This window comes from Malus domestica, chromosome 04 (genome assembly GCF_042453785.1).
Source record: "Malus domestica chromosome 04, GDT2T_hap1".
Lineage (NCBI taxonomy): Eukaryota > Viridiplantae > Streptophyta > Magnoliopsida > Rosales > Rosaceae > Malus > Malus domestica.
Window position 1 is genome coordinate 9793184 of NC_091664.1, and position 19090 is coordinate 9812273.

Below are 19090 nucleotides of genomic sequence, written 5' to 3' on the forward strand. Positions count from 1 at the left end.
CAAAGCGGATTGTCTTCGTGTGAAGCCAAACGGCTAAAAGCAAGGGTGTATTGAGAGTTGTCCCACATCGGTGAGGGACAAAGTTTTATATGTCCCTCATCGGGATATCGGTAGGGCATAAGCTTCCTTTGGAATTTGGTGGCTCCATTATTGTATATAAACGATGGGTATTATAAGAATTTGAAACAAAAGAGAACATAATCCCACATTGACCAACTCAAGCTTCTACAAGTGCCTTATAAGTAATAGCGCAAATTCACTACAAAAAGTAAAGTTACGCGCGACAATTGGTATAATTAAATAATCATAGACGGGCCCTGGGAGATGAAAGAGATAGTTAATTAAATTTATGTATTTACTTTTTTTTTTTTTGTTAAATTTAGAAGGATCGTCTTGATTAATATTTTTGAAATTCGTGCGAACGCTTGAAGCCGATGTGATTTGCACATGCATAAAGGTTACAGGGTGATGGCCAAGGAAGCGATTATGTACAATTACAAGTCATAGACTAAAAAATGCGATCACACCAACTCACATGCACCGGATCTCATCAGAACTCCGAATTTAACCGAGTTTGGGCGAGAGCAGTACTAGGATGGATGACCTCTTGGGAAGTCCTCGTGTTGCATTCCCCCAGCCTTTTTTCTTTTTTCTTTCCATGATTTTTTTTTTTTTAATTTTCATTTTTGTGTATTTTTAGCGGCGTAATTGTGGCGCGCGTCGTTCATAACCGAGTCTCGTGCTTGGGAGATGAAAGAAAAGAATGGGAAAGACGATTAATTCTATTTTTTTAATTTTCGAGGGATCGTCTTGATTAATATTCCTTGAGAGATGAACTAAATAGATGACAAAGACTGTTAATTAAATTTATTTATTTACTTTTTTTTTGTTAAATTTCGAAGGACCGTATTGATTAATATTTTTGAAATTCGTGCGAAAGTTTGAAGCCGATGTGATTTGCACATTCATAAAGGTTACAAGGTGATGGCCAAGGAAACGATTATGGACAATTACAAGTCATAAACTAACGGATTCGATCATACCAACTAACAAGCACCGGATCCCATCTGAACTCTGAAGTTAAGCGAGTTTGGGCAACAGTAGTACTAGGATGGGTGACCTCCCGGGAAGTCCTCGTGTTGCATCCCCCCAACCTTTTTTCTTTTTTCTTTTCATGATTTTTTTTTTTGCATATTTTTAGCGGCGTATTTGTGGCGCGCGTCGTTCATAACCGAGTCTCGTGCTTGGTAGATGAAAGAAAAGAATGGGAAAGACTATTAATTCTATTTTTTTAATTTTCGAGGGATCATCTTGCTTCATATTCCTTGGGAGATGAAATAAATAGATGAGAAAGACTATTAATTAAATTTATTTATTTACTTTTTTTTTGTGAAATTTAAAAGGATCGTCTTGTTTAATATTTTTGACATTCGTGCGAACGTTTGAAGCCGATGTGATTTGCACATGCATAAAGATTACAGGTGATGGCCAAGGAAACGATTATGGATGATTACAAGTCATAGACTAACGTATGCGATCATACCAACTCACATGCACCGAATCCCATCTGAACTCTGAAGTTAAGCGAGTTTGGGTGAGAGTAGTACTAGGAAGGGTGACCTCCCAGGAAGTCCTTGTGTTGCATCCCCCTAGCCTTTTTTCTTTTTTCTTTTCATGATATTTTTTTTTGCGTATTTTTAGCCGCGTATTTGTGACGCGCGTCGTTCATAACCGAGTCTCGTCCTTGGGAGATAAAGAAAAGAATGGGAAAGACTATTAATTCTATTTTTTGAATTTTCGAGGGATCGTCTTGATTAATATTCCTTGATAGATGAAAAAAATAGATGAGAAAGACTGTTAATTAAATTTATTTATTTACTTTTTTTTTGCTAAATTTAGAAGGATCGTATTGATTAATATTTTTGAAATTCGTGTGAAAGTTTGAAGCCGATGTGATTTGCACATTCATAAAGGTTACAGGGTGATGGCCAAGGAAACGATTATGGACAACTAAAAGTCATAGACTAACGGTTGCGTTCATACCAACTCACATGCACCGGATCCCATCTGAACTCCGAATTTAAGCGAGTTTAGGCGAGAGTAGTACTAGGATGGGTGACGTCCCAGGAAGTCCTCGTGTTGCATCCACCCAGCCTTTTTTCTTTTTTCTTTTCATGATTTTTTTTTTTGCGTATTTTTAGCGGCGTATTTGTGGCGCGCGTCGTTCATAACCGAGTCTCGTCCTTGGGAGATAAAGAAAAGAATGGGAAACACTATTAATTCTATTTTTTGAATTTTCGAGGGATCGTCTTGATTAATATTCCTTGGGAGATGAAATAAATAGATGAGAAAGAATGTTAATTAAATTTATTTATTTACTTTTTTTTTGTTAAATTTAGAAGGATCGTCTTCATTAATATTTTTGAAATTCGTGCGAAAGTTTGAAGCCGATGTGATTTGCACATTCATAAAGGTTACAAGGTGATGGCCAAGGAAACGATTATGGACAATTAAAAGTCATAGACTAAAAGATGCAATCATACCAACTCACATGCACCGAATCCCATCAGAACTCTGAAGTTAAGAGAGTTTGGGCGAGAGTAGTACTAGGATGGGTGACCTCCAGGGAAGTCCTCCTGTTGCATCCCCCAACCCTTTTTTCTTTTTTCTTTTCATGGTTTTTTCTTTTTTATTTTATTTTTGCATTTTTTTAGCGGCGTATTTGTGGCGCGCGTCGTTCATAACCGAGTCTCGTGCTTGGGAGATGAAAGAAAAGAATGGGAAAGACTATTAATTCTATTTTTTGAATTTTCGAGGGATCGTCTTAATTAATATTCCTTGAGAGATGAAATAAATAGATGAGAAAGGTTGTTAATTAAATTTATTTATTTACCTTTTTTTTGTTAAATTTAGAAGGATCATCTTGATTAATATTTTTGAAATTCGTGCGAACGTTTGAAGCCGATGTGATTTGCACATGCACAAAGGTTACAGGGTGATGTCCAAGGAAACGATTATGTACAATTACATGTCATAGACTGATGGATGCGATCATACCAACTCATATGCACCGAATCCTATCAGAACTCTGAAGTTAAGCGAGCTTGGGGGAGAGTAGTACTTGGATGGGTGACCTCCTGGGAAGTCCTCCTGTTCATCCCCCAACCTTTTTTTCTTTTTTCTTTTCATGATTTTTTCTTTTTTATTTTATTTTTGCGTCTTTTTAGCGGCGTATTTGTGGCGCGCGTCATTCATAACCGAGTCTCGTGCTTGGGAGATGAAAGAATAGAATGGGAAAGACTATTAATTCTATTTTTTGAATTTTCGAGGGATCGTCTTAATTAATATTCCTTGAGAGATGAAATAAATAGATGAGAAAGATTGTTAATTAAATTTATTTATTTACTTTTTTTTTGTTAAATTTAGAAGGATCGTCTTGATTAAAATTTTTGAAATTCGTGTGAGAGTTTGAAGCCGATGTGATTTGCACATTCATAAAGGTTACAAGGTGATGGCCAAGGAAACGATTATGTACAATTACAAGTCAAGCGATCATACCAACTCACACGCACCGGATCCCATCTGAACTCCAAAGTTAAGCGAGTTTGGGCGAGAGTAGTACTAGGATGGGTGACCTCCCGGGAAGTCCTCGTGTTGCATCCCCCCCAGCCTTTTTTCTTTTTTCTTTTCATGTTTTTTTTTTGTGCATCTTTTTAGCGGCGTATTTGTGGCGCGCGTCGTTCATAACCGAGTCTCGTGCTTGGTAGATGAAAGAAAAGAATGGGAAAGACTATTAATTCTATTTTTTGAATTTTCGAGGGATTGTCTTGATTAATATTCGTTGGAAGATGAAATAAATAGATGAGAAAGACTGTTAATTAAATTTATTTAATTACCTTTTTTTTCTTAAATTTAGAAGGATCGTCTTGATTAATATTTTTAAGATTCGTGCGAACGTTTGGAGCCGATGTGATTTGTACATGCATAAAGGTTACAGGGTGATGGCCAAGGAAACAATTATGTACAATTACAAGTCATAGACTAACGGATGTGATCCTACCAACTCACATGCACCGAATTCCATAAGAACTCCGAAGTTAAGCAAGTTTGGGCGAGAGTAGTACTAGGATGGGTGACCTCCAAGGAAGTCCTCTTGTTGCATCCCCCCAACCTTTTTTCTTTTTTCTTTTCATGATATTTTATTTTTATTTTTTTTGCGTATTTTTAGCAGCGTATTTGTCGTGCGCATCCTTCATAACCGAGTCTCGTGCTTGGGAGATGAAAGAAAGGAATGGGAAAGACTATTAATTCTAATTTTTCAATTTTCAAGGGATCGTCTTGATTAATATTCCATGGGAGATGAAATAAATAGATGAGAAGGGCTGTTAATTAAATTTATTTATTTACCTTTTTTTTTTGTTAAATTTAGAAGGATCATCTTGATTAATATTTTTGAAATTCGTGCGAACGTTTGAAGTCGATGTGATTTGCACATGCATAAAGGTTACAGGGTGATGGCCAAGGAAACGATTATGTACAATTACATGTCATAGACTGATGGATGCGATCATACCAACTCATATGCACCGGATCCCATTAGAACTCCGAAGTTAAGCGAGTTTAGGTGAGAGCAGTACTAGGATAGGTGACCTCCCGGGAAGTCTTCATGTTGCATCCCCTCACCCTTTTTTCTTTTTTCTTTTCATGATTTTTTCTTTTTTATTTATTTATTTCGCATATTTTTAGCGGCGTATTTGTGGCGCGCGTCATTCATAACCGATTCTCGTGCTTGGGAGATGAAAGAAAAGAATGGGAAAGACAATTAATTCTATTTTTTGAATTTTCAAGGGATCATCTTAATTAATATTCCTTGAGAGATGAAATAAATAGATGAGATAGACTGTTAATTAAATTTATTTATTTACTTTTTGTTTGTTAAATTTAGAAGGATCGTCTTGATTAAAATTTTTGAAATTCGTGCGAGAGTTTGAAGCCGATGTGATTTGCACAATCATAAAGGTTACAGGGTGATGGCCAAGGAAACGATTATGTACAATTACAAGTCAAGCGATCATACCAACTCACACGCACCGGATCCCATATGAACTCTGTAGTTAAGCGAGTTTGGGCAAGAGTAGTACTAGGATGGGTGACCTCCCGGGAAGTCCTTGTGTTGCATCCCCCCAGCCTTTTTTCTTTTTTCTTTTCATGCTTTTTTATTTTTTATTTTTTCCATAATTTTAGAGGCGTATTTGTGGCGCGCGTCGTTCATAACCGACTCTCGTGCTTGGTAGATGAAAGAAAAGAAAGGGAAAGACTATTAATTCTATTTTTTGAATTTTCAAGGGATCGTCTTGATTAATATTCCTTTGGAGATGAAATAAATACATGAGAAAGACTGTTAATTAAATTTATTTATTAACTTTTTTGTATTTAAATTTAGAAGGATCGCCTCGTTTAATATTTTTGAAATTCGTGCGAAAGTTTGAAGCTGATGTGATTTGCACATACATAAAGGTTACAAGGTGATGGCCAAGGAAACGATTATGTACAATTACAAATCATAGACTAACGGATGCGATCATACCAACTCACATGCATCAGATCCGATCAGAACTCCGAAGCTCAGCGAGTTTGGGCGATAGTAGTACTAGGTTGGGTGACCTCCTAGGAAGTCCTCGTGTTGCATCCCCCCAACCTTTTTTCTTTTTCCTTTTCATGATTTTTCTTTTTTATTTTTTGCGTATTTTTAGCGGCGTATTTGTGGCGCGCGTCGTTCATAACCGAGTCTCGTGCTTGGTAGATGAAAGAAAAGATTGGGAAAGACTATTAATTCTATTTTTTTAATTTTCGAGGGATCATCTTGATTAATATTCGTTGGGAGATTAAATAAATAGATGAGAAAGAATGTTTATTAAATTTATTTATTTACTTTTCTTTTGTTAAATTTAGAAGGATCGTCTTGTTTAATATTTTTGAAATTCATGCGAACGTTTGAAGCCGATGTGATTTGCACATGCATAAAGGTTACAGGGTAATGGCCAAGGAAATGATTATGTACAATTACAAGTGATAGACTAACAGATGCGATCTTACCAACTCACATGCACCGGATCCCATCAGAACTCCTAGGTTAAGCGTGTTTGGGCGAAAGTAGTACTAGGATGGGTGACCTCCCAGGAAGTCCACCTGTAGCATCCCCCTAGCCTTTTTTCTTTTTTCTTTTCATGATTTTTTATTTTTTATTTTTTGCGTATTTTTAGCGGCGTATTTGTGGCGTGCGTCGTTCATAACCGAGTCTCGTGCTTGGGAGATGAAAGAAAGGAATGGGATAGACTATTAATTCTATTTTTTGAATTTTCAAGGGATTGTCTTGATTAATATTCCTTGGGAGATGAAATAAATAGATGTGACAGACTGTTATTTAAAGTTATTTATTTTCTTTTTTTGTTTGTTAAATTTAGAAGGATCGTCTTGATTAATATTTTTGAAATTCGGGCGAACGTTTGAAGCCGATGTGATTGGCACATGCATAACGGTTACAGGGTGATGGCCAAGGAAACGATTATGTACAATTACAAATCATAGACTAACAGATGTGATCTTACCAACTCACATGCACCGGATCCCATCAGAACTCCGAAGTTAAGCAAGTTTGGGCGAGAGTCGTACTAGGATGGGTGACCTCCCTGGAAGTCCTCGTGTTGCATTCCCCCAACCTTTTTTTCTTTTTTTCTTTTCATGATTTTTTATTTTTTGCGTATTTTTAACGGCAGCGTGCGTCGTTCATAGCCGAGTCTCGTGCTTGGGAGATCAAAGAAAGGAATGGGATAGACTATTAATTCTATTTTTTTAATTTTCGAGGGATCGTCTTGATTAATATTCCTTGGTAGATGAAATAAATAGATGAGACAGACTGTTAATTAAATTTATTTATTTACTTTTTTTTGTTAAATTTAGAAGGATCGTCTTGATTAATATTTTTGAAATTCGTGGGAACTTTTGAAGCCGATGTGATTTGCACATGCATAAAGGTTACAGGGTGATGGCCAAGGAAACGATTATGTACAATTACAAGTCATAGACTAGTAGATGTGATCATACTAACTCAGATGGATCGAATCCCATCAGACCTCCAAAGTTAAGCGAGTTTGGGCGAGAGTAGCACTAGGATGGGTGACCTCCCGGGAAGTCCTTGTGTTGCTTCCCCCCAGCCTTTTTTCTTTTTTATTTTTTATTTTATTTTTTGCGTATTTTTAGTGGCGTATTTGTGGCACGCGTAGTTCATAATCGAGTCTCGTGCTTGGGAGATGAAAGAAAGGAATGGGAATTAATTCTGTTTTTTGAATTTTCGAGGGATCATCTTGATTAATATTCCTTGGGAGATGAAATAAATAGATGAGAAAGACTGTTAATTAAATTTATTTATTTACTTTTTTTTTGTTAAATTTAGAAGGATCGATTATGTACATGCATAAAAGGTTATAGGGTGATGGCCAAGGAAACGATTATGTACAATTACAAGTCATAGACTAACGGATGTGATGATACCAACTCACATCCACCGGATCTCATCACAATTCCGAAGTTATGCGAGTTTGGGCGAGAGTAGTACTAGGATGGGTGACCTCCCAGGAAGTGCTCGTGTTGCAATCCCCCAGCCTTTTTTCTTTTTTCATTTCATGATTTTTTATTTTTTATTTTTTATTTTTGCGTATTTTTAGCAGCGTATTTGTGCTTGCGTCGTTCATAACCGAGTCTCATGCTTGGGAGGTGAACGAAAGGAATGGGAAAGACTATTAATTCTATTTTTTGAATTGTCGAAGGATCGTCTTGATTAATATTCGTTGGGAGATGAAATAAATGGACACACCCCGTCCCGAAGGAGGGCATGCTGGCCGTCACGTGAGAGTGACTTGACCATTTACACAGTTCGGAAGCTTTAAAGATACAATTACTAAGATGAAACACCCGAGGGTGAGTCCTACTTTTGTGAATTTTTTCAGAACACCGTTGGATTCCTCGTGGCCACCAAAGCTCTGCTAACTTGAACCTGGAGGGGTGCAAAACAAAGTTGAATGGGTCAGTAAAACAAAGTTTTTTGAAAACATTTCATTTAAAACATTTCTAACCCCTCGCTGCAAAACTTGTATAATTTCCCAAAAAATAACATAATAGCATATACCTTCAAATATCTCAAATCATCAATCTTTATCAAAACCAAAAAGTATGCCATGTCATAATGTCAAAAACAGAATATGGATGCATCAATATAACAGGTGAAATAAGGAATCAACCGGAGACCCTGCAGTTGGTCCTGTACGGTTAATTCTATAGCTCAATATCCAATCCAACCGGAGTCACCACGGTGACCTGTACGGCGCTACTCTGCACATAAGTCGGAACTACCTGAAGTAGTATGTACGACAAGAATGGTGTAATAATACGCTCTAGTGCTTCTCTCATCAATCATCTGTGCACATAATCTAAGGTCACCTACCAGTCGGAACCACTTCTAGTGGTCTGTACGACTAGCATGTCAGAACCCTCTCATGGTCTGTACGACATGCACCTACTTGGATCCAAGGTGAGCGTGCGGTGCGGTGAATAATATAAGCACTAACACCAGGGGGGCAGGTTATGAGCTCTCAACACAATTCATATCATCAATGATTCACATGAATAACATAAAACTCACCTAATACTCACCTGTGCGTCCACAACACTAATTCACATATATATATGCATCAATTATCAATTCATATATCTCATAATATGCATGCATGGCATTTTAAAACATACTTTCATTTAAACTCAATTTCTGGAAAATCGATAGTATATAGGTATAAACAGAAATACTGCCCACTCACCTGGACTTCGCCCAACAACTCCCTAGCACCATACATCAAGGCGTCATGACGATCGGCGCCTAGAACAATAATCAAGTCCAACCTCAGAAATCATATCGATAGAATATCTAACTTATATAAAACACGTCACTACGTAGTTCGATCCGGAAGATCTGCAACTCAGATTTCAAATCCATAACTTCCAGAGGTCCACAATATACCTCTAGGACAAGATCCTAAAATTTCCTTACCATCAAACGGTCGGATCTCCGTCAATTGTCAAAACCAAGTGATAGTTAACATTCTATATTATGAACTTACAACTACAATTCCGAAAGATCTGTAAATCGGATTCCCGATCCGTAAGTTCCTATAATCCTCAAATATTACGTATTACAATGTATCAAAGTTTGGTGACGATCCGACGATTGGATCGTAAATTCACATTTTCACCTAACCACGAATCGAAACGAACTTAGGTTCAATTACTCAATTTACGTCCATCAATTATCAAAACTGAACCTAGAACCTTAAACACATGCTAAGAATGACATTGGCGGGCCATTGGCCATGCGCCGCCGCACGGGCCGCCGCGGGTGGCGGTCGGCCGCCCCGGCTAGCCGGAAAATCCAACTATTTCAAAAAATTCTCAAAAAATACAGAATTGAAGATCTCAATGAGTAGAGTAAACTTTATACCTGAGGCCAAGGTCAATTTGGCTTGGAAACACTTCAATTTCACCAAAATCCGTGCGGACCCTAGAATTGGGTGAGTTCCAATTCGTCCTCAAATCAACTCCGATGCTTGGGCTTGGTTCTAGGCCTCGAGAGGAAGCTATGGGTGGTGACAATTGGAAGAAATTGCTTCGGGATTGGGTGATTCGAAGCCAAAGCCGCCGCACCTTTCCTTGCGGTTTTCTCCATTTTCAAAGCCAAATCTCTTTAATTTTGAGATGGAATGGGTAGAGGGAAGGTCTTGGAGGGTTTCCCATGAAGTTTCTTGAAGCAATTCACCGGAAAAACGGGTGAAAATTGTCGGAAAAATAGAGATGGGTGCGCGGGTAAATGGGTTGGGGGAAAACCCGTTTCTGATCTTCTCTCCTCCGCTTCTCGCCCTCTCTCCTTTCCTCCTTTCCTCTGTTCCGATTGGCCATCCTCTCCTTCTCTCTTCTCCTGATTCGTCCCCTCCTTCTTCTTTCAGATTAGGCTGTCTTGCCCAATCCCATTTTTTCCTTTCTTCTTTCTTCCCGACTGCCCTCTTTCTTCTTTCCCAAATTCTAATAACAACTAATAAAATAATAACACATAAATATATATATGAATATATTAACCAAAGTAGAAGTACTTCTCAGGTTAGAATTCCGTAAAACTTTAACTGTGACTCCAAATCACGAACCGTCTGCACCCACGCGTCCGTAGCGACGAGTACTACGAGGATATGTCAAGAAAATAAATCTTAGGTGGCACGACACAACGATTAACCTCGAATAATGCACGTGCCTCAAAGGGCATTTTTGTAAAATCCTTTATTAAAACTTTAAAAATTCTTAAAATTAGGGATGGGCTGTCACATAAATAGATGAGAAAGACTGTTAATTAAATTTGTTTATTTATTTACCTTTGTTTTTCTTAAATTTAGAAGGATCGTCTCGATTAATATTTTTGAAATTATTGCGAACGTTTGAAGCCGATGTGATTTGCACATGCATCAAGGTTACAGGGTGATGGCCAAGGAAACGATTATATACAATTACAAGTCGTAGACTAACGGATGCGATCATACCAACTAACGGATGCGATCATACGAACTCACATGCACTGGATGCGATCATGCGAGTTTGGACAAGACTAGTACTTGGTTGGGTGACCTCCCGGGAAGTCCTCGTGTTGCATCCCCCCAGCCTTTTTTCTTTTTTCTTTTCATGATTTTTATTTTTTATTTTTTGCGTGTTTTTAGCGGCGTATTTGTGGCGCGCATCGTTCATAACCGAGTCTCGTGCTTGGTAGATGAAAGAAAAGAAGGGGAAAGACTATTAATTCTATTTTTTTTAATTTTCGAGGGATCGTCTTGATTAATATTCCTCGGGAGATGAAATAAATATATGAGACAGACTGTTAATTAAATTTGTTTATTTACTTTTTTTTTTGTTAAATTTAGAAGGATCGTCTTGATTAATATTTTTGAAATTCGTGCGAACGTTTGAAGCTGATGTGATTTGCGGATGCATAAAGGTTACAGGGTGATGGCCAAGGAAACAATTATGTACAATTACAAGTCATAGACTAATCGATGCGATCATACCAACTCACACGCAACGGATCCAATTAGAACTCCAAAGTTAAGCTTGTGTGGGCGAGAGTAGTACTAGGATGGGTGACCTCCTGGGAAGTCCTCGTGTTGCATCCCCCCAGCCGTTTTTCTTTTTTCTTTTCGTGATTTTTTGTTTTTTATTTTTTAGTTTTGCGTGTTTTTAGCGGCGTATTTGTGGCGCGCGTCGTCCATAATCGAGTCTCGTGCTTGGGAGATGAAAGAAATGAATGGGAATTAATTCTATTTTTTTAATTTTCGAGGGATCTTCTTGATTAATATTCTTTGGGAGATGAAATAAATAGATGACAAAGACTGTTAATTAAATTTATTTATTTACTTTTTGTTTGTTAAATTTAGAAGGATTGTCTTGATTAATATTTTTAAAATTCGTGCGAATGTTTGAAGCCGATGTGATTTGCACATGCATAAAGGTTACAGGGTGATGGCCAAGGAAATGATTATGTACAATTACAAGTCATAGAATAAAGGATGCGATGATACCAACTCACATGCAGCGGATCCCATCCGAACTTCGAAGTTAAGCAAGTTTGGACGAGAGTAGTACTAGGATGGGTGACCTCCTGGGAAGTCCTCGTGTTGCATACCCCCAGCCTTTTTTCTTTTTTCTTTTCATGATTTTTTATTTTTTATTTTTTTTTTTGCGTATTTTTAGCTGCGTATTTGTGGTGCATGTCGTTCATAACCGATTCTCTTGCTTGGGAGATTAAAGAAAGGAATGGGAAAGACTATTCATTCTATTTTTTGAATTTTCGAGGGATCGTCTTGTTTAACATTCCTTGGGAGATGAAATAAATAGATGAGAAAGACTGTGAATTAAATTTATTTATTTACCTTTTTTTTCTTAAATTTAGAAGGATCGTCTCGATTAATATTTTTGAAATTCGTGTGAACATTTGGAGGCGATGTGATTTACACATGCATAAAGGTTACGGGGTGATGGCCAAGGAAACGATTATGTACAATTACAAGTCATAGATTAACGGATGCGATCATACCAACTCACATGCACCGGATCCCATCAGAACTCCGAAGTTAAGCGAGTTTGGGCAAGTGTAGTACTAGGTTGGGTGACCTCCAGGGAAGTCCTCGTGTTGCATCCCCCCAATCTTTTTTTTTTCTTTTCATGATTTTTTTTTTTTTTGCGTATTTTTAGGAGTGTATTTGTGGCGCGCATCCTTCATAACCGAGTCTTGTGCTTGGGAGATGAAAGAAAGGAATGGGAAAGACTATTAATTCTATTTTTTGAATTTTCAAGGGATCGTCTTGATTAATATTCCATGGGAGATGAAATAAATAGATGAGAACGACTGTTAATTAAATTTATTTATTTACCTTTTTTTTGTTAAATTTAGTAGGATCATCTTGATTAATATTTTTGAAATTCGTGCGAACGTTTGAAGCCGATGTGATTTGCACATGCATAAAGGTTGCAGGGTGATGGCCGCGGAAGCCGATGTGATTAATATTTTTGAAATTCATGCGCCGTTCATAACCGAGTCTCGTGCCTGGGAGATGAAAGAAATGAATGGGAAAGACTATTAATTCTATTTTTTGAATTTTCAAGGGATCGTCTTGATTAAAATTCCTTGGGAGATGAAAAAAATAGATGAGAAAGACTGTTAATTAAATTTATTTATTTAGCTTTTGCTTGTACCATACTTGACCAATCCTGAAACTACTGAGCACCGGTCAAAGTTATATCGTCAAGGACCCAGAAGAGTTTCACTCCAACTAGGAGGCCAATCACAGCGCGACACATGTCGACATTAGAAGCCAATCATAGCGTGACACGTGTCAACATCAGAAGCCAATCATAACACGACACGTGTCAATGTCAGAATAAACTAGAAACTCTCTTCTATAAAAGGAGATCATTCTCCTAGAATATTTCTGAATGTCATTTGTTCTAAATTATTCACTAGTACTCACTAAAGGAGAGCTTGAACCTATGTACTTGTGTAAACCCTTCACAATTAATGAGAACTCCTCTACTCCGTGGACGTAGCCAATCTGGGTGAACCACGTACATCTTGTGTTTGCTTCCCTATCCCTATCCATTTACATACTTATCCACACTAGTGATCGGAGCAATCTAGCGAAGGTCACAAACTTAACATTTTTTGTTGTACCAAAGTCCCCACTGATTTTGTGCATCGACATTTGGCTCTATATGTGGGAACGACACTTATTCCCACTCTCTTCAGCTTTGTTAAGCTAGTTTCCACCATTCGTACACTCTTTTTTGACCAGGCATCCCTCTCCAACATGGGGAGCGAAGGAAGCCACAGCACACAAAATCACACCTCTCTTGCACCTGGTGCGAGGCAACGAAAGGAGGAAGGAAAGTTGGTTGATCTTCAAGCTAAAGTCGATAAGTTAGAAGCTCAGAACAACAAGATAACAATGAAGAATGAGGTCCTCCAAGAGTAGTATGAGAAGCTCTTTGAGACGCTCCACGAAACTATGCGTACTCAAACACACGAGCTTGTTACCCCTATGGACATCAACCATCATCTGGGTACCCCCCAACACAGAGGGTCACCTTCCTTTGACATGGGTATCCCTGATGAGGAGCGAGCTAATCATCAAAACATTGATTAACATGAGACTTCTCTCAACCCAGTTGTTTCGACCCGAAGCAGGAGAACTAGAGGAAGACACCTCCTTACAGAAGGAGTGGAAGGATCGAAAGTCCTCTTTTACGACTATCGAGACTTCTTAAAGCAACGTCGAGACAATCTCATCCATGTAAGCTCGAAGATCAATGACTCAAGGGTCTCTGAAAGACTTGGTCCCCTCCCATGTCCCAGGCCGGCTACCAATTTGAGGAAGGGGTAACAGGTCCTAGAGAAACACGAAGGTATATGGGACTCAGAGATGTTCTAACAAACATACCTTGGAAGTCAGTACGGCGAGTCCGGGGATAAATCACATGTTCTTGATCAGACCTTCCTACTTACAAGAGGAGATGGAGATTTACGAAAGAAAGCTCCAGTGGTACATGACTCCATTCAAGACCCTATTGTCCTACAACTCCTTAAGGAAGTAAACAAGTTGAAGGTCGAACGACAAGCTGCGATACCTGAGTGGAACCAACCTAGGCCTCGCCCTCTTACAAGAAGGATCCTTGACACCCCCCTCCAAGAAAAGACAAAGCAAAAGCTTAGCTTGCAACTCTATACTGGAAAAGAGGACCCGATTGAACACCTTAACCTCTTTGAGTCCACCATGGCATACCGGATGCACACTGATGAAGAGCGATGTCTTCTCTTCCCCTTCACCCTCTCTGGCGGAGCTCTAAATTGGTATTTTCGTCTTCCACCTGAAACGGTAGACTCATTTGAGGAATTGAGGAAACTGTTTGTTTCTTAACACATTTTCCAAACCAATCGCTTGCACTCTGCGGATGACTTGTACACTATTCACCAAAAGCCAGACGAGTCATTACGTATGTATGCTGGCCGCTTCAGCCATGAGTATTTCCATTGTGCCGAGGCATACGATAAGAATGCCCTTAAAGCCTTCATAGCAGGACTACGTGACTGTTTCTTTAAGTACATGATCAATGCCAACACTTGGAAGACTTACTCTGAGGTGATGGCACAAGCTTACAACCATGCCTCCGCCGGGGCAAGGACATATCAAGGGAAACCCCCCACAGCCACCCCTTATCAGCAAGTAGGGAGTGGAAGCCAGATCCAACCAAATGAGAAGACCTCGACCTTCCAAACAGCAGTGGTGCCTTCCCCTACCTTACTTAATACTTTGCCAAGTCAACAGACATATCAACGTTAGGGCAAAATGAAAGATTTCCATCCTCACCAGTCTCATTTTAGTAAAAAGAGTAAGGGACACTATCGCGATAACCAAGGGTATCGCCACGATAATGCCTACCCCCAGGCAGTCAACACATTGGGCCAAACACGTTTCAGGACAGGCCCTACTCCGAGGTATGAGACATACACACCTTTGAACGCCACACGCATGGCCATTTACCCCAGCATAGCACACCTGATACCGAAGCCAATGCCGAGGCCATCGGGTTACAAGCCCACGAAGAACACGAGCACGTTTTGCTGCTACCACGAGCATAACGGCCATGACGGCGAGAAGTGTATCACCATTTGTGATCATGTTGAAGCTTTAGCGTGTGAAGGAAAAATTGATCAATTTCTCCTTCATCCTTCAAGGGATAACCGTAACCAACGCCAGATGAATGTGATTTATTCCATAAGCGGCAGTACACCCATATCTGAATCTTCCAACAGAGCCATGAAAAACAGCGAATGAGCTTTAAGGCCTGGTCATCAAGTGTTTCACGTGGAAGACATCAAGGGAGCCAAGTATCAAAAGCCTAATTGGGATCCAATATGTTTCTACCTTGAGGAAGAAAGAGGTATCATCTACCTTCACAATGACCCATTGATCGTGGAAGCTCACATAGCCAACTTTGAAGTACAATGAATCCTAGTAGACACGGGGGCTTCGGTCAATATCATGTTGCTGAAGCTTTCAAGGCACTTAATGTTGCTGAACACTTGCTCGATCGCTCGATTTCTCCTTTGATAAGCTTCTCCGGTGATATCGTGCAACCTTTAAGGAGCATACACTTACCTTTCACCATTGGTACATGACCTTACACAGCTACCATTACCACTAACTTCCTGGTGGTTGATTGCCCAACGGCATATAATGTCATCTTTGGACGCACAGGCATCAATGATCCCAAGGCCATGGTATCCACACATATGTTGTTGATGAAATTTCTAACCCCCTATGACAATGGTTACATCAAGAGGAGATCAACTTAGTGCACGGTCATGTTACAACACTTCGGTCAAGCAACAGCACTTGTCTGTGCCCAAGGAAACCCTTTCTATACATGACCAAGTCATAAAGACCAACCCGAACGAAGCCAACTTGGATCTTCATGGTGGCAACAGTCAACCCGACGATCCTTGAGACGACTCTATCACCCAGCAAGCACAACCCACTGAAGAGTTGGAGAAGGTTTCTATCTCAAAAGATTATCCATATCGCATGGTGAAGATTGACACCACGTTGTCACCACCCATTCGGTTGGCATTCATCTCTTTTTGGCAAGAGAAAACTGAGGTCTTCGTATGGTCATACGAGGACATGCCAGGCATCTCTCCCGATATCATATGTCATCGCTTAAGTATTGACCCCTAAACCATAAATGACGCTAAATGATATGAAGCAATGAAGGCAAAAGTTGAAAAACTCAAAGGCATAGGCTTCGTCCGCGAAGTCAATTACCCAACATGGGTAGCAAATGTGGTCCTTGTTAAGAAAAATCTGACTAAAGAAAGTCTCCTGCTCCAAAAGGTCTTGTGGAGAATGTGTGTAGATTACACCGACCTAAACAAAGGATGCCCGAAGGATAGCTTTCCTCTTCCTCTCATAGACAGACTTATAGACTCTACAGTAGGGTGTGAACTCCTGAGCTTCACGGATGCTTACTCAGGATACAACCAAATCCTCATGAACCCTCCGGAACAAGAACACACAGCCTTCACTACTGACAGGGGACTATATTGCTATAAAGTTATGCCTTTCGGCTTAAAGAATGTAGGAGCAACTTATCAGAGACTGGTCAATTTAATGTTCGCCGAACAGATTGGGAAGAGCATGGAAGTTTACGTTAATGATATGCTAGTCAAGAACAAACATGCTGACCAACACATCACCAACCTATCTGAAACTTTCACCATTCTGAAGAGGTATCGAATGAGGTTGAACCCCAACAAATGTGCCTTCGGTGTAGGCTCTGGCAAATTCTTAGGCTTCATGATAAGCCAACGAGGCATTGAGGCTAATCCCGAGAATATCAAAGCAATCCTCGACGTGAAGGAATCGGTAACTTCAAAAGACATTCATAGCCTTACTAGCAAGGTGGCAGCCTTAACTAGGTTCATCTCTAAGGCCATAGACAGATGTGCTCATTTCTTCAAAGCACTTAAAGGAAGTAAGAAGTACATTACATGGACTGGTGAATGTGTCGAGGCATTCAAGAACCTCAAAGACTACATGAGTAAAGCCCATTTTCTTTCCAAACCTGAGGTTAATGACACTCTCATTATCTATCTGTCGGTATCGACTTCAGCAGTAAGTTCTGTTCTCATTCGAAAATATGGTAATGTCGAACGGCCTGTCTACTACGCTAGCAATGCGTTACAAGATACGGAGACACGATACTCTAACATTGAGAAATTGGCTCTAGCATTGGTCATGTCTGCTTGAAAACTTCGCCTTTACTTCCAAGCATACTCCATCATCGTGCTTACCAATCATCCTCTTCGACAGATACTCCAAAGTCCTGACACTTTCGGGTGAATGATCAAATGGGCGATAACATTGGGTGAGTTTGACATCTCCTACCAACCAAAGTCAGCTGAGAAGGGCCAAGCAGTGGCAGACTTCATCGCCGACTTCACATATCCTGTTGACATTGTTTCTACGCCTAAAGAAGTGGTTTCATTACCCTCGGAAGCTCAAAAAATAGAACCAACAGCCCTAGCATGGAGTCTATATGTTGATGGCTCGTCAAACCAACAGGGTTGTGGAGCAGGACTAGTCTTTACGACCCCTAACAAAATGGCGATGGAGTACACTCTTCGTTTCATATTCAAGGCGTCGAACAATGAGGCCAAATATGAAGCCCTCCTAGCAGGCTTATGTTTGGCCAAACACCTTGGGGTTAAACAAATTGATATTTTCAGTGACTCCCAATTGGTGATTAACCAGGTCACCAACAACTTTGACACTAAGGATAGCTCCATGGCAGCATATCTGGCACAAACACAATTGTTGCTCAAGCACTTCCACTACCAGATCACCCAAATTCCTCGAGCAGCAAACAATCATGCAAATGCTTTGGGTCGCCTTGCCTCAGCGGTGGAAGACAAGATTGGGAGAAAAATTCAGGTCGAATTGTTGGCAGCACCAAGCACCATGGATATGGAAGTGTGCAACTTACAACAGGGGGATAATTGGATTACCCCGATTTATAGATTTATTGCTAATGGCACCCTTCCAAATGACAAAGTCCAAGCTAAGCAGATTCGATACAAGGCTACATATTACTTGATCATTAATGACCAACTCTACAAATGGGATTTTAACCTACTATACCTAAGATGCCTTACGCCCGTGGAGGCAGAAACTGTCATTCGGGAAATACATGAAGGAGTCTGCGGAGATCATGCTGGATCTCGATCCCTAACACACAAGGCTTTTCACTAAGGATATTACTGGCCAACACTCCACCAAGATGCCATCAGAATATCTCGCTTATGTGATAAGTGTCAACGCTACGTAACTATTCCTCACTCCCCTTCCGAGCCGTTCACTCCTATGATCAGCCATTGGCCCTTGGCTCAATAGGGACTTGATTTGATAGGCCCAATGCCTGCAGGGAAGGGCAAGGTTTGCTATTCAATTGTTGCAGTTGACTACTTCATAAAGTGGGCTGAAGTAGAACCTTTGACAACCATTACTGAGGCATAAATAGAAGACTTCGTATGGAAGGACATCCTTTGTAGATTCGGCATTCCCAATGCAATAATCATTGACAACGGGCGACAATTCAACAACAATAAGTACAGGATGCTCTGCTCTAAGTTCAACATCAACTTATGTTTTGCCTCCCCAGCTCATCCCCAGTCTAATGGACAAGTTGAAGCCATCAACAAAATAATCAAGCGAACCTTGAAACCTAGCTTGGACAAGGCTAAAGGTTGTTGGCCAGAATTTGTACCCCAAGTTCTTTGGTCATACCGCACTTTCTATAGGACATCAACAGGAGAAACCCCATTCTTACTTGCCTTTGGTACAGAGGTAGTTATCCCAGTTGACCTTGAGCAAGCAACGTTCCGAGTCCAGAACTA

At 39.8% G+C, this 19090-nt stretch overlaps 1 long non-coding RNA gene, 10 other non-coding genes and 8 pseudogenes across 11 annotated transcripts; 18 read left to right on the forward strand and 1 right to left on the reverse strand.

Moving 5' to 3' along the window:
• The first annotated feature begins 513 nt into the window (after positions 1 to 513).
• Positions 514 to 632, forward strand: LOC114824621 (5S ribosomal RNA). The gene has a single exon (XR_003772905.1). It is a non-coding gene; the product is annotated as a 5S ribosomal RNA (ribosomal RNA).
• Positions 633 to 1029: 397 nt separating this feature from the next.
• LOC114824624 (5S ribosomal RNA) lies at positions 1030 to 1148 on the forward strand. Its single transcript, XR_003772908.1, has one exon. It is a non-coding gene; the product is annotated as a 5S ribosomal RNA (ribosomal RNA).
• A 381-nt stretch (positions 1149 to 1529) lies between these two features.
• Positions 1530 to 1648, forward strand: LOC114824623 (5S ribosomal RNA). Its single transcript, XR_003772907.1, has one exon. It is a non-coding gene; the product is annotated as a 5S ribosomal RNA (ribosomal RNA).
• Positions 1649 to 2029: 381 nt separating this feature from the next.
• Positions 2030 to 2148, forward strand: LOC114824626 (5S ribosomal RNA; annotated as a pseudogene).
• A 381-nt stretch (positions 2149 to 2529) lies between these two features.
• On the forward strand, positions 2530 to 2648 carry LOC114824618 (5S ribosomal RNA). Its single transcript, XR_003772902.1, has one exon. It is a non-coding gene; the product is annotated as a 5S ribosomal RNA (ribosomal RNA).
• A 395-nt stretch (positions 2649 to 3043) lies between these two features.
• Positions 3044 to 3161, forward strand: LOC114824629 (5S ribosomal RNA; annotated as a pseudogene).
• A 383-nt stretch (positions 3162 to 3544) lies between these two features.
• Positions 3545 to 3663, forward strand: LOC114824612 (5S ribosomal RNA). Its single transcript, XR_003772896.1, has one exon. It is a non-coding gene; the product is annotated as a 5S ribosomal RNA (ribosomal RNA).
• Positions 3664 to 4046: 383 nt separating this feature from the next.
• Positions 4047 to 4165, forward strand: LOC114824631 (5S ribosomal RNA; annotated as a pseudogene).
• A 394-nt stretch (positions 4166 to 4559) lies between these two features.
• Positions 4560 to 4678, forward strand: LOC114824613 (5S ribosomal RNA). The gene has a single exon (XR_003772897.1). It is a non-coding gene; the product is annotated as a 5S ribosomal RNA (ribosomal RNA).
• Positions 4679 to 5063: 385 nt separating this feature from the next.
• Positions 5064 to 5182, forward strand: LOC114824615 (5S ribosomal RNA). The gene has a single exon (XR_003772899.1). It is a non-coding gene; the product is annotated as a 5S ribosomal RNA (ribosomal RNA).
• A 391-nt stretch (positions 5183 to 5573) lies between these two features.
• On the forward strand, positions 5574 to 5692 carry LOC114824627 (5S ribosomal RNA; annotated as a pseudogene).
• A 390-nt stretch (positions 5693 to 6082) lies between these two features.
• On the forward strand, positions 6083 to 6201 carry LOC114824633 (5S ribosomal RNA; annotated as a pseudogene).
• Positions 6202 to 6594: 393 nt separating this feature from the next.
• Positions 6595 to 6713, forward strand: LOC114824617 (5S ribosomal RNA). The gene has a single exon (XR_003772901.1). It is a non-coding gene; the product is annotated as a 5S ribosomal RNA (ribosomal RNA).
• Positions 6714 to 7090: 377 nt separating this feature from the next.
• On the forward strand, positions 7091 to 7209 carry LOC114824634 (5S ribosomal RNA; annotated as a pseudogene).
• Positions 7210 to 7537: 328 nt separating this feature from the next.
• LOC114824632 (5S ribosomal RNA) lies at positions 7538 to 7656 on the forward strand (annotated as a pseudogene).
• A 182-nt stretch (positions 7657 to 7838) lies between these two features.
• Positions 7839 to 10118, reverse strand: LOC139195141 (uncharacterized). Its single transcript, XR_011579775.1, has 3 exons — positions 9548 to 10118; positions 8871 to 8929; positions 7839 to 8053 (listed from the first exon to the last, which is right to left on the reverse strand). It is a non-coding gene; the product is annotated as an uncharacterized lncRNA (long non-coding RNA).
• A 1018-nt stretch (positions 10119 to 11136) lies between these two features.
• LOC114824628 (5S ribosomal RNA) lies at positions 11137 to 11255 on the forward strand (annotated as a pseudogene).
• A 391-nt stretch (positions 11256 to 11646) lies between these two features.
• LOC114824616 (5S ribosomal RNA) lies at positions 11647 to 11765 on the forward strand. The gene has a single exon (XR_003772900.1). It is a non-coding gene; the product is annotated as a 5S ribosomal RNA (ribosomal RNA).
• A 396-nt stretch (positions 11766 to 12161) lies between these two features.
• LOC114824611 (5S ribosomal RNA) lies at positions 12162 to 12280 on the forward strand. The gene has a single exon (XR_003772895.1). It is a non-coding gene; the product is annotated as a 5S ribosomal RNA (ribosomal RNA).
• The last annotated feature ends 6810 nt before the right edge of the window (positions 12281 to 19090 follow it).